We start from the raw sequence: 15,181 nt of genomic DNA, 5'->3' as shown, positions 1-15,181 counted from the left end.
TCGTCTGTGATTAGCTTTGTTTGTCATATGTACATGAAAAAACATTGAAACACATGGTGAAATGTGTTGTTCAATTCAAATCAAATCAGTGAGGATTGAGCTAAGAAGCCCACAAGTATGCTTCCGGCAACAACATTGCATGCCCTCAATGCAATAACCCTAACCGTTCGTCCTTACTTGGAACGTGATTTGAAATTAGAGCACCTGGAGGAAACCTATGCGTTCACTGGGAGAATGTATAACCTCCTTGCAGACAGCAGTGGGAAATGAACCCCAATCAATGATCATTGGTGCTGTAAAGCAATGCTCTAACTGCTATGTTACCATGTCGTCCCTCTAGCCACATTTCCAGTACTGTCCCAGTGAGGAGTAGGTATTACATTGCAGCTGATCTGTACCACAGTTCTGAGATCATCAGGGCAAGTGTCCACTCCGGCCTCAACCTCACCTCAACATTTCCCAGCCAAGAGAGGTGCCAGGACACCATAACTCCTGTAGGAAACATAGAAATCTACTGAATCCACTCGATCAACACAGGATCTCACACATCATCGACACAGGCCCTTCAGCCCATTATGCCCATGCTGACCATTGAGCACTGATGTATGTTGATCCCATTTACCAGCACTTTGTCTGTAGCCTGTGCTCTGGTGACTCAGAGTGGGAGTATTTTCCTCCAACATCCCCTCAGGCCATACATCCTAAACTCCAGTCATTCATTGTGTAAAAATCCCCTCTCAATGCCGTACTCTGCCTGAAGTCTAGATGTCTTTGCTATGGGGAAAACTTTCTCACTTGATCCTGATGTCTGTACTCCTCAAAAATTTGATAGTGATGTTTTAGAGGCATTTAGATAAGGCACATGAACAGCAGGATACGGATTAGTTTAAATTGGCATCATGGTTCGCACAGACAATGCGGGCTGAAGGACCTGTTCTCATGCTGTAATGGTCTATGGTCTATAAAACCAGAATGGCCAGAGAATTTGTTTTTAGAGATGCTCATTGAAAAATAAATATAGACCAGGACAGTGGAAAGAGTTCTCTGGTTCTATGACCCCACTGCTCATTCTCCTGACCTCAGCAGTGAACACAGGCTCACTCACCTCAGTACCTAACCTGAAGCTGACAGCTGTGACTGTCCAGAACTCCCTCAGCACACCTACCCAATGGCACGGCAACATTCTGTACTGTTTCCACATACTGCCTCTTTCACGTCAGTAGTTTCCAAAGTACTGTCCCCTGATAGTGGGGGACTCCTTTACTACTGACACTCTGACAGTCTGGGGCTCCCTCCGTACTGTCCCTCTGACAGTGTGGGGCTCCCTCAGTACTGACCCTCTGACAGTGTGGAGCTCCCTCAGTACTGACCCTCTGACAGTGTGCAGCTCCCTCAGTACTGACCCTCTGACAGTGTGGGGCTCCCTCAGTACTGTCCCTCTGACAGTGAGACACTCCCTCAGTACTGACCCTCTGACAGCGTGGGGCTCCCTCAGTACTGACCCTCTGACAGTGTGGAGCTCCCTCAGTACTGACCCTCTAACAGTGTGGGGCTCCCTCAGTACTGACCCTCTGACAGTGAGACACTCCCTCAGTACTGACCCTCTGACAGTGTGGGGCTCCCTCAGTACTGACCCTCTGACAGTGTGGAGCTCCCGCAGTACTGACGCTCTGACAGTGTGGAGCTCCCGCAGTACTGTCCCTCTGACAGTGAGACACTCCCTCAGTACTGACCCTCCGACAGTGTGGAGTTCCCTCAGTACTGACCCTCTGACAGTGTGGGGCTCCCTCAGTACTGACTCTCTGACAGTGTGGGGCTCCCTCAGTACTGAACCCTCTGACAGTGTGCAGCTCCCTCAGTACTGACCCTCTGACAGTGTGGGGCTCCCTCAGTACTGACCCTTTGACAGCGTGGGGCTCCCTCAGTACTGACCCTCTGACTGTGTGGGGCTCCCTCAGTACTGACCCGCTGACAGTGAGACACTCCCTCAGTACTGACCCTCTGACAGTGTGCAGCTCCCTCAGTACTGACCCTCTGACAGTGTGAGCCTCCCTCCGTACTGTCCATCTGACAGTGTGGGGCTCCCTCAGTACTGTCTGTCTGACAGTGAGACACTCCCTCAGTACTGACCCTCTGACAGTGTGGGGCTCCCTCCGTACTGTCCATCTGACAGTGTGGGGCTCCCTCAGTACTGTCTGTCTGACAGTGAGACACTCCCTCAGTACTGACCCTCTGACAGTGTGGGGCTCCCTCAGTACTGTCCGTCTGACAGTGAGACACTCCCTCAGTACTGACCCTCTGACAGTGTGGAGCTCCCGCAGTACTGACCCTCTGACAGTGTGGGGCTCCCTCAGTACTGTCCGTCTGACAGTGAGACACTCCCTCAGTACTGACCCTCTGACAGTGTGGGGCTCCTTCAGTACTGACCCTCTGACAGTGCGGGGCTCCCTCAGTAGTGACCCTCTGACAGTGAGACACTCCCTCAGTACTGACCCTCTGACAGTGAGACACTCCCTCCGTATTGTCCCTCTGACAGTGTGGGGCTCCCTCAGTACTGACCCCCTGATAGTGTGGGGCTCTCTCAGTACTGACCCTTTGACAGTGTGGGGATTTCTAAGAAGAAAAAGATAAACATTAAATTGTGGAGCAGATTCAAAGGGCCACATGGCCTACTCATGCAACTAATTTCTCATGGTTACAACCTTCTAGTTCCAGCAACATCCTCTGCACCATCTCCAGGACAGTCAACATCTCTCCTGCAGTGTGGTGATGAATTTGCCACAGTGCGCAGGCAGTGGTCCAGCTGTTGCTGTACATAGTTCTCCCTGTTACCTCGGCTAGGGGCAAGCATCCTGCCTGCTTTGCCAGTCACACTGTTAACCTGTCCTGCTACATTTAAAACTCTGTGGACAGTTCCCCCATACCACTCAGCATCCTCCTGTTTAATACATGGCCTGTTACACCTGCCAAATGCATTAACTCCGAGTGCTCTGGACTAAATTGGAGTTAGTTTAGACCCGGTGCTTACAAATCTGGTGCGAGATGGAGCCATTCAACTCAGCAGGTACCTGTAATTGATGCCCACAGAGCTTTCCAGCACCTGACCCTGCGATTTGCCCCAGCAGCTCAGCCACGCTACACCTCCAATTGAGGAAATAGCCACAATCACTGACCCGACCACACTACCCTGAACAGCATGTGTCCATGCCTCAAAGCTGAAGAGATCTCTCACACAGTACCATATAAAAGATGCAACTCGTGTTATTTGAAATGCAGTAAATTTACACCAAGCTTTCGAGACAGACACTGGCACTCAGCATTAATCATAAACACCGCCCCAGAACAGAATCTTCCCTGGCCATCAATTCTGGTGTAGGTTTAAAGAGGAGGAAATAACTAAGACAAAGCCCATCATTCTCAGAGCTGTTGAGAAACGTATTAAGAGCTGTCAGTAAAATCTCCATGCATCCTGCATCATTCTTAAGCACATGAGAAGTTCATTATCTCTGCGTGGTCTGTCAGAGATGGTGAGCGGATTAGAGCGGAGAGGTCTGTTTCTGCCACTTATCCTTCAAGATGCTGCCTGTGGAACGCGCAACAGGCACCCTTTGATTTATGACACTTCAAAACAGCTAAAATTCAATTTCAGAGTGCGTCCTCGGACTGTGATTACCTGTTAAATGAGATAAACTGATGGCAATTTGTTCTCACTCCTAACCAACTTTCAAAAAAAGACCTGAAATGATTTTCCATGACTGGCTGGGGTATTTACATACACAGTCTGTATTCTGTGCCATGACTGCCTCGTTACCAAATCATGTCTTTCTCCCAGCCTCCTTCAGATGGGTAATGAGGAAAAAGATTCACACCTATGGACAACAGCAGCCACACAGTGGGCTCCCTGGAGCTCTGTCACTCCCTGTAGTTCAGCCCAGGAACTCACAGCCCTTTGCATAAAACACTTCCTCTTTAGCCAAGTTATTTTATCAGGGCACTGTATCCAGCTGGTGCAGTGACCAGATCTTGTGGCTTCTGTTGGACACCCTCAGCTGGTGAAGAGTCCACAGATCTAGATCTCCTCAATGATCCTCTGTTAATTCCCCCATAAGACTTGGCTCCGTAACTTGGTCAATTACTGCCACAAGGTTTCTGTACCCTTTACAACCAGTCACATGGGCTGCCCTGAGGAGCTGGCTGGAGGCAGTTCACATTCACACGCAGTGTAGTAGTGGAAAAGGCGCTGGAGGCAGTTCACATTCACACACACACACAGTGTAGCAGTGGAAAAGGCCCTTTGACTCACCATGTCTGTGCTCACACAATGCCAATTTAAACTAATCCCACCTGATCCATATCCCTCCAGCGTAAACCTCGTCATGTGCCTGTCTTAAACATTACTATTGTATTTACTTTCACCAACTATCCAAGTCGCTGCGTTCTAGGCACCTTGATTAAAAACAAAACTTTTCTTATAATTCTCATATAAGGTACTACAGAAATTTCTGCTTTAAACTTTCTCCCTCCCATCTTAAATTTATGCACTTTGGTATTTGGGAATAAGACTCTGATTGTCTACTCTATGTATCTCTCCTAATTTTATAAACTTCTATCTGGTCTCCCCTCAGTCGCTGACGCTCTGGAAAAGAAAACAGCCCAAGTTTGTCCAACCTCTCCTTATGGCTAATACTTTCCAATCCAGTCATCATCCTGGTGAATCTCTGCTGCACTATCTCCAAATCTTTCCTGTAACTGGGTGACCAAAATTGCACACAATATTCCAAGCGTGTCCTAACCAACGTTTTGTAAAACTGCAACTATTTCCCAGATGTTATTCTCAGTGACCCGACTGATGAGTGCATGTATGCCGCATACCTTCTTTACTACCCTATCCATTTGTGTTGCCCCTCTCAGGGAGCTATGGACTTGCACCCAAGATCTCTCTGTTCATCAGTTCCCCTATGATTCTGGTTCCTGTTCCCATTCCCTATCTGTTCCTCGGCCTTCTCCTTGCTACAGAGGGACAAAAGGGAAAACAACAGGACAAAAACCATGTTACACTTGGGTTGTTCACTACCCAATGACATGGGTGTCACCAACTTCAGTAACTCTCATCCCTGGTGTTCTCCTCCCACATGCATTCAACATCCATCTGGATTTTCTCACCCTCCCATCACCTTCCTCACCTTCCTCATCTGGTCCCACCTACCCCACCTACCACTCCTGTGCCACCTACACCCCTCATGCTATTAAATACAAGCTACTTTTCTTGAAAGCTGTGTAAAAGATGGTAGGATGCATAAATACGAATGGACAGCCAGTGACTTTTCCCCAGGGCAGTGACGGCTAATGTGAGGGGGAATCATTTTAAGGTGATTGGAGGAAAGTTTGGGGGAGATGTCAGAGATAAGTCTTTTACACGGAGAGTGGTGGATGCATGGATTGCACTGCCAGGGGGTGGTGTTAAGAGGCAGATAGATTAACAACATTTAAGAGACTCTTAGAATCGCACATGGATGAAAGAAAAATGGAGGGCTATATGGAAGGGAAGGGTTAGATTGATCTTGAACTGTGCTGTATTGTCCTGTGTTCTAAGTACACCCTCAATGACAAAATATTGGCCTTTGCAGACACTGTTCAGTTTGCTTAGAGCTTCTGGCTTTCTGTCTAGACTCCACATCTGCAGTTTTGTAAATGTCACTTCAGGGTGTGGCTGGATGGAGACACAGGGTTCATCATCTCTGGGGCTTCGGCTCAACCGACAGAACCTGATTGGCTGGCTGAGGAGGGTTAGCTAACATCATCGTGGTTGGCTGTGATTGCTGACTGTCCCTAACTGCCCCGGGAGGATGGTGGATCGCTGCCCTTAAGAGGGGCTCCCACACCGTGCAGAGTGATTGATGGGGGGGGGGGAGGGGGTCAGGCGATTCTCCTCAATAGAGCTCCAGTGCATGTCCTCAGGGTGTTGAATGAGGAGGTGGGGGTGTGAAGGTTGATAGTGGTCTGTTTGGCCTGACACTTGGACACCATGTCCCAGCTGCTAACAAAAAACAGGGCTGCAAACCTCATGCTGCTGAAGCTGTTTACTCTCTCCCTTCCCTGGTCTGAGGGCACCAACTTTCCTCATTCAGACATGGACATGATGCGGTTAAAGCTACACATTGAAAGGTCTGGACAGCGAGGGCGTGGAGTAAATGTTTCCAATAGTGGAAGAGTCTCGGACCATAGGACACAGCCTCAGGATGCAAGGAGGTCTGTTTAGAACTGAGATGAGGAGAAATAACTTCAACCAGAGGCTGGTGAATCTGTGGAATCACTGCCACCAGCATCTGTGGAGGCCAAATCATTGGGTATATTTAAGGGTGTCAAAGGTTACAGAGCTGAGGGGGAAAATATATCAGCCGTAATCAAATGGTGCAGCAGAATCGATAGGCCAAATGGCCTAATTCTGAACTGCTATACTATTATGGTTACAGGAGTCTGAACTGTACACTGTGCTAATGAAAATGAACAATTAATGATACTGCCACTCCATCGGGGTGAGTGTGCCTCATAACCTGACTGCCTCCCTTAGCTGCCTGTCAGCCCACTCATACCAGCAGTAGAACAGGAGGAGGGAAATCAGTGCACTGACACAGCCGTGTCACATTTCCCCCCAAAGTTCTGTCAGCAGATTAACATCCTCCCAGCCCTTGAAATAAATGATCATGGCAAATCACTTCTTCTCCGGCTGCCTTGATTGATGCTTAAATTGTTTTTGCAGTTTCCCATTACTTTGCTGTGTACAGGCTGGTGCACAAAAGTAACAGTGAAACTAATGTAATCAGATGATAATGGATGTGGATATCAGGACAAACGCATTTAACACATCGTATTTAGGATGCACCAGTTACAAATCAGTCTGCCACCAGCGGCAGGCACTTAAAGGGGCAGCACCCTCTGTCCCAACACTTAAAAGGGGCAGCACCCTCCGTTCCAACACTTAAAAGGGGCAGCACCCTCCGTCCTATCTCAAAGGGACAGGCTCCTCCATCCCAACACTTAAAGCATTCTCCGTCCCAACACTTAAAGGGGCAGCATCCTCCATCCCAACATTGAGGGGGCAGCCTTCTCCATCATATTATTTAAAGGGGAAATACCCTCTGAACCATCACAAAGGGGAAGCACCCTCCAGTCCAATTTAAAAACATGCACAAAATCAAGGGAGTGAACCTTCCATTTATCTATAATCTTGACACATGGATTATAGTGAAACAGTTCATCTAACTCCAATAGAAAGTATGGAGAAAGCTCCCACAGTGGGAGGGTGGCACTGAGGTAGCATCTCACTGCAGGAGGAGCGGTACTGAGGGAGCATCTCACTGCAGGAGGAGTGGTACTGAGGGAGCATCTCACTGCAGGAGGAGCGGTACTGAGGGAGCATCTCACTGCAGGAGGAGCGGTACTGAGGGAGCATCTCACTGCAGGAGGAGCGGTACTGAGAGAGCATCACATTGTGCGAGGGGCCGTACTGAGTGAGTTCCAGGATTTCAGTCATCCAATGTGGGCGCATGGATTTTGGACACTCAGTCTAGAACCAGGGACTAGACATCCCATCTAGCCACAAAAAAATCCACTCACTCACAAAGATTAAGAGAAGGACGAAGCTGTATAGAATTACTTAGCAAGGACACTGATAGTAAGGCACGGAGGTTCACTGTTCCATCTTTGTTTCTGTATCCTGGAATCCCTGCCCACTAGCACCCCAGGAGCACCTTCACCAGAAGGACTGCTGTGGTTAGCCCCATCTTCCCAGCACTGCTAACAGGCAATACATTCTGGTCGTACAAAGCAAGCATCAAACTCTGCAACAAGTTGCCTTTATGTTGCATTTATGTAGTGAAAGCCAGAAGGTGATTCAAAAGAGAACTGTCAAATGCAATGGGACTGACCAGATAAAGGAGGTGTTAGGAGAGGAGACCAAAAGCCGGGTCCAAGATGTATATCTCAATGAAGGATGAATGCTCTGGATGAGCACTTGAAGGAATGGAAGGCCACGGTCAGAGTACTGGTAGATGGGAGTAGTGTATTAGCATAAGCATAGTGGGCTGAAGGCCTGTACCTCTGCTCTCTGACATTCACACCTGGTCATGAGGAAGGCAGTCTAACTATTCACCAGGCTGGTGCTGTAGGCACCCTGTGTTTCCCAAGTTGACAGAAACCTAATACATCACCCTAGCAGGATGGAGACACATTGAGGGAAGAATTTTATACATAATCCTATCATTCAAGCTCAACATTAAGGATGTCATTAAACTGGAAAGGGTGCAAAATGATTTATGAGGATGTTACTGGGACTGGAGCATTTGAGATATTAGGAAAGGCTGATAGACTGGGAGTTTTCCCTGAAGCGATGTAGGCTGAAGAGTGACCTTTTACAGGTTTAGAAAATCATAAGGGGTATAGATAAGGTGGATGGTCACAGCATTTTTTCCAGGGTACGGGAGAACAAAACTTGGAAGGCAAAGGTTTAAGGTGAGAGGGGAAAGATTTAAAGGAGGTGTAAGCAGCAACTTTTGCAACGCACATGATATATGAAAATGGTGGAAGTAGATAGACATAAAGTTTTAAAGACACTTGGATGGGTAGAGTTGTAGAGTTGTAGAGTCGTACAAAAGTACAGCACAGAAATAGGCTCATCAGCTCTTCTAGTCAACGCCAAACTATTTAAACTGCCTACTCCTATCGGCATGCCCTCCATACCCTTACCTTCAGTGTACCTATCCAAAATTCTCTCAAACCCCTACTATCAGTGTACCCATCCAAACTTCTCTTAACTTCCCCAAAAAACACTATAAGATTGGTTAGAAATTATCTAACAAGCACAAAGTCATGTTGACTATCCCTAATCAGTTGATGCCGCTTTGCCTCCCTTCCATAGACTCCATGTCCTGAATAAATACAGATGCAAAAAATTCATTTAAAATCTCCTCCTTTTCTTTTGGCTCATGTATAGATTACTATTCTGATCTTGCATAGGACCAATTTCATCCATTGCAATTTCAATGTTTCTTAAACATTGAAATCGAGCTTGCATTGCCCTACCCTACCATTTGCTGTGTTAGACCTACCCTGGTTGGTCCTAATGAAGTACAACAACTCACACTTGTCTGCATTAAATTACATCTGTCATTTTTCAACCCATTTTTCCAGCCGATCCAAATCCCCTTGCAAGCCATGATAGCCTTCCTCGCTGTCCACTACACACCCAATCTTCGTGTCATCTGCAAATTTGCTGACGTAGTTAACCACATTATTATCCAGATATAGATGACAGACAACAAAGGACTCAGCTCCAATCCCTGCGACACTCCACTAGTCACAGGCCTCCAGTCAGAGAGTCAACCATCTACTACCATCTCCAGCTTCTCCCACAAAACCAATGTCAAATCCAATTCACTACCTCATCTTGAATGCCAAGCAACTGAACCTCCTTGACCAATCTCTCATGCAGGACTTTGTCAAAAGCCTTGCCAAAGTCCATGTAGACAACATCCACTGCCTTACCTTCATCAACTTTCCTGACAATTTCAGCAAAAAACTCCATAAGATTGATTATTCATGACCTACCATGCACAAAGCCATGCTGAAAACTCCTAATCAGTTTATTTCTATCCAAATACTCATGTATCCAGTCCCTTAGAAAACATTCCAATAACTTTCCCATTGTTGATGTCAGGCTCACCAGCCCACAATTTCCTGGTTTATTTTTCAAGCCTTTCTTAAACAGCAGAACAACGTTGTCTATCCTCCAATACTTCACCTACTACTAAGGATGAATTAAATACCTCCCCTACGGCCAAGCAATTTCTGCACTTGCCTCCCACAAGGTCCAAGGGATCACCATGTCAGGCCCTGGGGATTTATCCACCCTAATTTCCTCAAGACAGCAAACGCCTCCTATAGGGTCCATGATTGATGCCACTTTGCCATACTTCTACAGACTCCCATCTCGTAAGTAAACACAGATGCAAAAAAATCACTTAAGATCTCCTCCATCTCTTTTTGCTCCATCCATGGATTACCGTTCTGATCTTCTGGAGGATCAGTGTTATCCCTTGCAATCCTTTTGCTCTTAACCTATCTGTAGAATCCCTTAGGTTTCTCCTTCACCTTGTCTGCTAGGGCAACCTCATGCCTTCTTTTAGCCCTCCTGATTTCTTTAAGTGTTCTCTTTAATTTCTTATACTCCATAAGAATCTCATTTGTTCCTACCTACCTATACCTGCTATGCACCTCCTTTTTTTTTCTTAACCAGGGCCTCAGTATCTCTTGAAAAACCAAGGTTCCCTACTGTTATTTTGACCTTTTTATTCTGACAAGCACACAGAAGCTTTGTACTCTCAAAATTTCACTTACTAAGTACACCTTTGTCAGAAAACAGCCTGTTACCAGTCCACACTTGCCAGATCCTTTCCATGGTGACTGTCTGTCCTTAACTGTCCCAGGAGGATGGTGGATAGCTGCCTTAAGGAGGGGCTCCCACACTGTGCAAAGTGATGTTGACCGGGGGCGGGGGGGGGGCAGTCAGGTGATTCTCCTCGATAAAGCTCCAGTGCATGCCCTCAGGGTGTTGAATGAGGAAGAGGGGATGTGGAGGTTGATAGTGATCTGTTTGGCCTGACACTTGGACACCATCTCCCAGCCACTTGCCATGGTACATGGATAGCAAAGGTTTAGAGAGATACAGTCCATATGTAGCAAATGGGTCTTAGCTTACATAGACGACTTGGTTGGCACTAATGAGCTGGGCTGAAGAGCCTGTGATCTGTGCTATAGAGTTCTGTGACTCCATTCATGACCTCCCTAAATGAGACTTTCCTCATAGTGCTGGGAGCTGGGGCCCAGTGCCCTTTCACCTTTGGAGACTAAGCCCAGCGATGACAGAGGCATTGTCTCTGAATAGAGATGTACCAAATTATGAGGGATATAAATGGGTAAATGCAAGCAGGCTTTTTCCACTGAGGAAGGGTGGGACTACAACTAGAGGTATGGGTTAAGGGTGAAAAGTGAAATGTTTAAGGGGAACATGAAGGGAAACTTCTTCACTCAGAGGGTCCTGAGTATGTGGATTCAGCTGTTAGCATAAGTGATACATGAAAGCTTGACTTCAAGTTTAAGAGGTTTGGGTAGGTATAAGGCTATGGTCCGGGTGCAGGTTGATGGGAGTAGGCAGTTTAAATGGTTCTGCATATTGTCAATGGGCCAAAGGGCCTGATTCTGTGCAACTTCTCTGTGACTCTATGGAAATGGAGTGTGCAGAAAGGGCGACCGTCTCCAGTCAAGTGAATGTGTGAGGCTGAGGATCTCTTCCCTAGAGCACAGCTGAAGCTGCAGACTGTCCCCTCAGCTCAGATGGATAAACTTGGATGGGTGTGAGAAGAGCACACACTGTAGATCATTAATGCTTAAACGACAATTGGTAAGAAAAGAAATCCAAATGAAGCTGCTCTTCAACGAGTGCAAAAATCTAATAGCTATTCTGAAGGCTGCCGGCTGTAATAGCTGGTTTGAAAGTCATCAACAATGTGAAGTTGGTCTGTGGGTGTCCAGAGAAATTAAATTACCGTCTGCTTGAGAAATCCCTCTCTGGCAAAGAGCAGCATGCATAATGTGTTACCTTTACTCTGCTCTGTTTCTCCGTATGCTCTCCCAGCACTGAAACCAGCTGATCCAGTCACTGTCCAGCCCAACCCCTGGAATAGCACACTTCTTATCCATCTCAAACTGGCCCCTTCCTCAGCAATCGAGGACTGAAGAGTGGAGTGCCTGCCCTTCAACTATCCCAATCCTCTGCCTCTTCTCAATGTTCCTTCACTCTCTCAAAAATACAACACCGCAGGTGGTGAAAACCTGAACCGAGAAAATGATGGAAACACTCAATAAGTGTAGATGTTAATGTTTCTATGGAAGAGTCTTCATTAGTAAGGATGAAGGAGTGGAGGCCAGTCACCTTTGATCCAAAGAAGACCTATTTAGTATGAACCAGCAAGGCTAGACTAACAAACTTGTCTCTTTCTCAGTTTGTATATTGTTAGTCCAGCTTTCATTCTATTAATCTACCTTTCCACCTGTTGCTGTGCCAGCCACACTCAAGTTGGTGTATCTTCACTCCCTTCCTCCAGGTCACTGATATTTATTGTGAGCAGTTCCAGTCCCAGCACTGGTTTCTGTGCTACTCACAGGTCACGGGTCACCATTACTCCTCTCATTGCCCGTTGCCCGAGTCCAGCCCTCCATCCATGCACCAACACAGCTGTTAGCCTGGATCCTCACCTTATGTTGGCCTCTGATTGAACACCATCTGGCAGTCCAAAGACAAAACATCCACCAGGTCTCTCGACCCACTCTGATGGAAACACTGTCTGATGCCTCTTCCCTCTCACAACCCTGTTCCTGCCAATATGACCTTACCATTCTCCAAAATGTTGCTATTAAAACCCTCCTCCTGTTGGGCAATGACATTCTGTCCTCTTCCCACCTCACTTACTTCTAGCCCCAGCTGTACTTTCTTGCCCCATTACATCCTCTCTCCATCTCACCCCCTCCCCTCTTGGTCTCTGTCTTGCCTTAGTTGGGTTTCTGCTGCTTCTGAGCTCCCTTTCCCATCCCAAACCATCACCATCCCACCTACATTCCCTCAGTTACTCTCCTGCTGTTTCTGAGCATCTCCTTCCCATCCTACACCTCCCTGTCCTCTGTCAATCCAACCTCCTCCCATCTCACCCCTCCTATTGTCTCCCAATCTCATCCCCTCTGTCCTGTCCCATCCATCTGCCCCCCTTCTACACCTCCCCTATCTCTGTCCATCTTCCCCAGTCTCATTCCTTTTCTGTCCTGTCTGTCTTCCCCTATCCTGTCTCTGTTCATCTCTTTCCCATCTCCATCCTCCCCCATCCCAAATGCTCCCCATCTTATTTCCCAGCCTCATCCCTTCCTGTCCCCACATCCTGTCCTTTTCTGCCTGTCTCCATCTGTCCTCCCCTCTTCCTGTCCCTTCCCTGTTCTCCCTGATCCTGTCCCTGTCTGTCCTCCCCCTTTCCCATCCCATCCCATCCCATCCCATCCCATCCCATCCCCTCCCCAGTCCTCTGTTCAGCCCCCTGCCACTCCTGAGCAGTGGTGCTCAAAGTTGATGGAACGTGTGGAAGCTCACTCATCTCCAGCCCCTGGCAACAACATACAACATTTATCTTCAATCACATCATCTGTTACAATTAATAGCAGAATTAGAAACAATCGCAGGCTTCTCTAATTACTCTCAATTACAGCTCCCTAATCAAGCTCACAGCCTCTGGATTCTGTGCTCAACACTAAATGTCAAATTTCATTACAGACCAGGAACAAAATCAAATGCTGACATTCAATTTTATCACCTCAAAAAAGAGAAGCTCTTAAAAATCTTAATTTAATGCTGATTTTGAGCAAAGAGGCTTTTAGAAATGCAGCAAGATACAATTTCAGCCCAATTAGAAGATCATCAAGGAGGCAGTGATCAACATCAAGGAGGGGCTCAGACACTAGGGTTGGGGCCAAAGGAAAAGCCCCCACCCAGCACCACACCAGGTGAGCAGTCAGAGGAACACGCATGGTTCACACAGCTTTTTACTTAAAGGCACCACACATCCAACCTCACACTGAGAACTGGGCTCAATCTTTGAGGCTGAAATGGAACAAAATTGTGACCATAGCTGTGAATTTTTAATTAAGGCTGGCACCAATGACATTGGTAATTTACACTAATCGTGCAGCTTGTTGAGCCTAATGCAATCAGTTAGGCAAATATAATCTATTGGTGCTGCTTCCTGAGTACTTTAACCCCTGGACAATTAAATCTGGAGGGACTGACGGGCAGGGCAGAGAGGTGACAGAAGACTTTAAAAGGGTTTATCCCTAAAGGAATCAATCAGTGTTTTATCTTCAAAAAAATCTTAAACAGGTTAACTTTCTCAGAATTTAATGGGATTATTCACTATTAATTGGCAGCTAATGAGGCTTATCCCTGTAGAAATCTCTTGGGGCTTATCCCTTCTGGAACCTTTTGGGAATTTTAAGAATACAAGGAGCAGGATGAGAAGTAGGTCCCACAGTCTGTATTCCGATCCTGATCCACTGTGTAATACTTCCCCACTGAATCTCTGCTTCCCTTCATTCCCTCAGCAGCAACCAAATGGCCTTGAATAAACTCAGCAATCACAACACTGAGGTTGAGAATTCATGTACAACCTCTGAGAAGGTGGGTGGAGCCTGGCATTAATGGTAACTTATCCTGAGAGTATTTCTAGAATCTTCCAGAATTCATAAATTCAACATATGGGATGACTTGTACTGGGCCCAGCACATAAATGAAATCACAAGGAAGTTGCACCACCAACTTTGCTTTCTTTGGAGGTTAAGGAGATTGAGCTTGTTATTGAACACACTAACAATCTTCTATGGATGTACTGTTGCAAGTATCCAAACTGGCAGCATCATGGTCTGGCACAGCAATTCGAATGCACAGGAATGTAAGAAGCTATTGAGAGAGGCATACGTAGACCAATACATCGTGGGCATCTCCCTCCCAATCATTGGTAGTATCTACAGGGGCAACATCCATAATCAAAAGATCTATAATCAACATCTATAATCAAAGATCCCCACCATCTGGGCCATGCCATCTTCTTGCAGCTACCACTGGGTAAGAGTACAGAAGCCTTAAGTTCCACACCACCAGATTCAAGAACAGCCACTTCCCTTCAACTATTCAGTTCTTGAACCAACCAGCAAAACTATAATCACTACCTCAGTATAGGAGGTATCCACAAAGTGTGTCCACTTAGATTACTTTGCACTAAAATGGATATCCTTTTTCTCCAAATATGTTCTTTCTTGTAAAGATTGTATATAGTTTGTGATTAATTTGTTTTTCTTTGAATGCTGCTTATAAGATGTTATGTGCCTGTGATGCAGTTGCAAGTAAGATTTTCATTGCACCTGTTGCATATGTGTCCTCGTGCTGATGGCAATAAACCTGACTTTGATTTTCTAAATCCCCCTAAAAACCCAGCAAAACCTGAAAGAGAATGATGCCAAGCCACGATAAGGAATATCAGGGAAAGAGATTGAACGTTTATTCTTAAGGAACATCTCAAAGGAGATAAGA

The 15,181-nt window shown here is 46.5% G+C and overlaps 1 protein-coding gene across 4 annotated transcripts in view; it reads right to left on the bottom strand.

Annotated features, from left to right (window-relative positions):
• Positions 1-15,181, bottom strand: part of LOC134353179 (arf-GAP with GTPase, ANK repeat and PH domain-containing protein 3-like) — a 545,439-nt gene that overhangs the window by 72,893 nt on the left and 457,365 nt on the right. The gene's annotated exons all lie outside the window — the stretch shown is intronic.

The sequence above is a fragment of the Mobula hypostoma genome, chromosome 1, assembly GCF_963921235.1.
Source record: "Mobula hypostoma chromosome 1, sMobHyp1.1, whole genome shotgun sequence".
In the NCBI taxonomy this organism is placed as follows: Eukaryota; Metazoa; Chordata; class Chondrichthyes; order Myliobatiformes; family Myliobatidae; genus Mobula; species Mobula hypostoma.
This window is presented reverse-complemented; position numbering and strand designations above follow the sequence as displayed.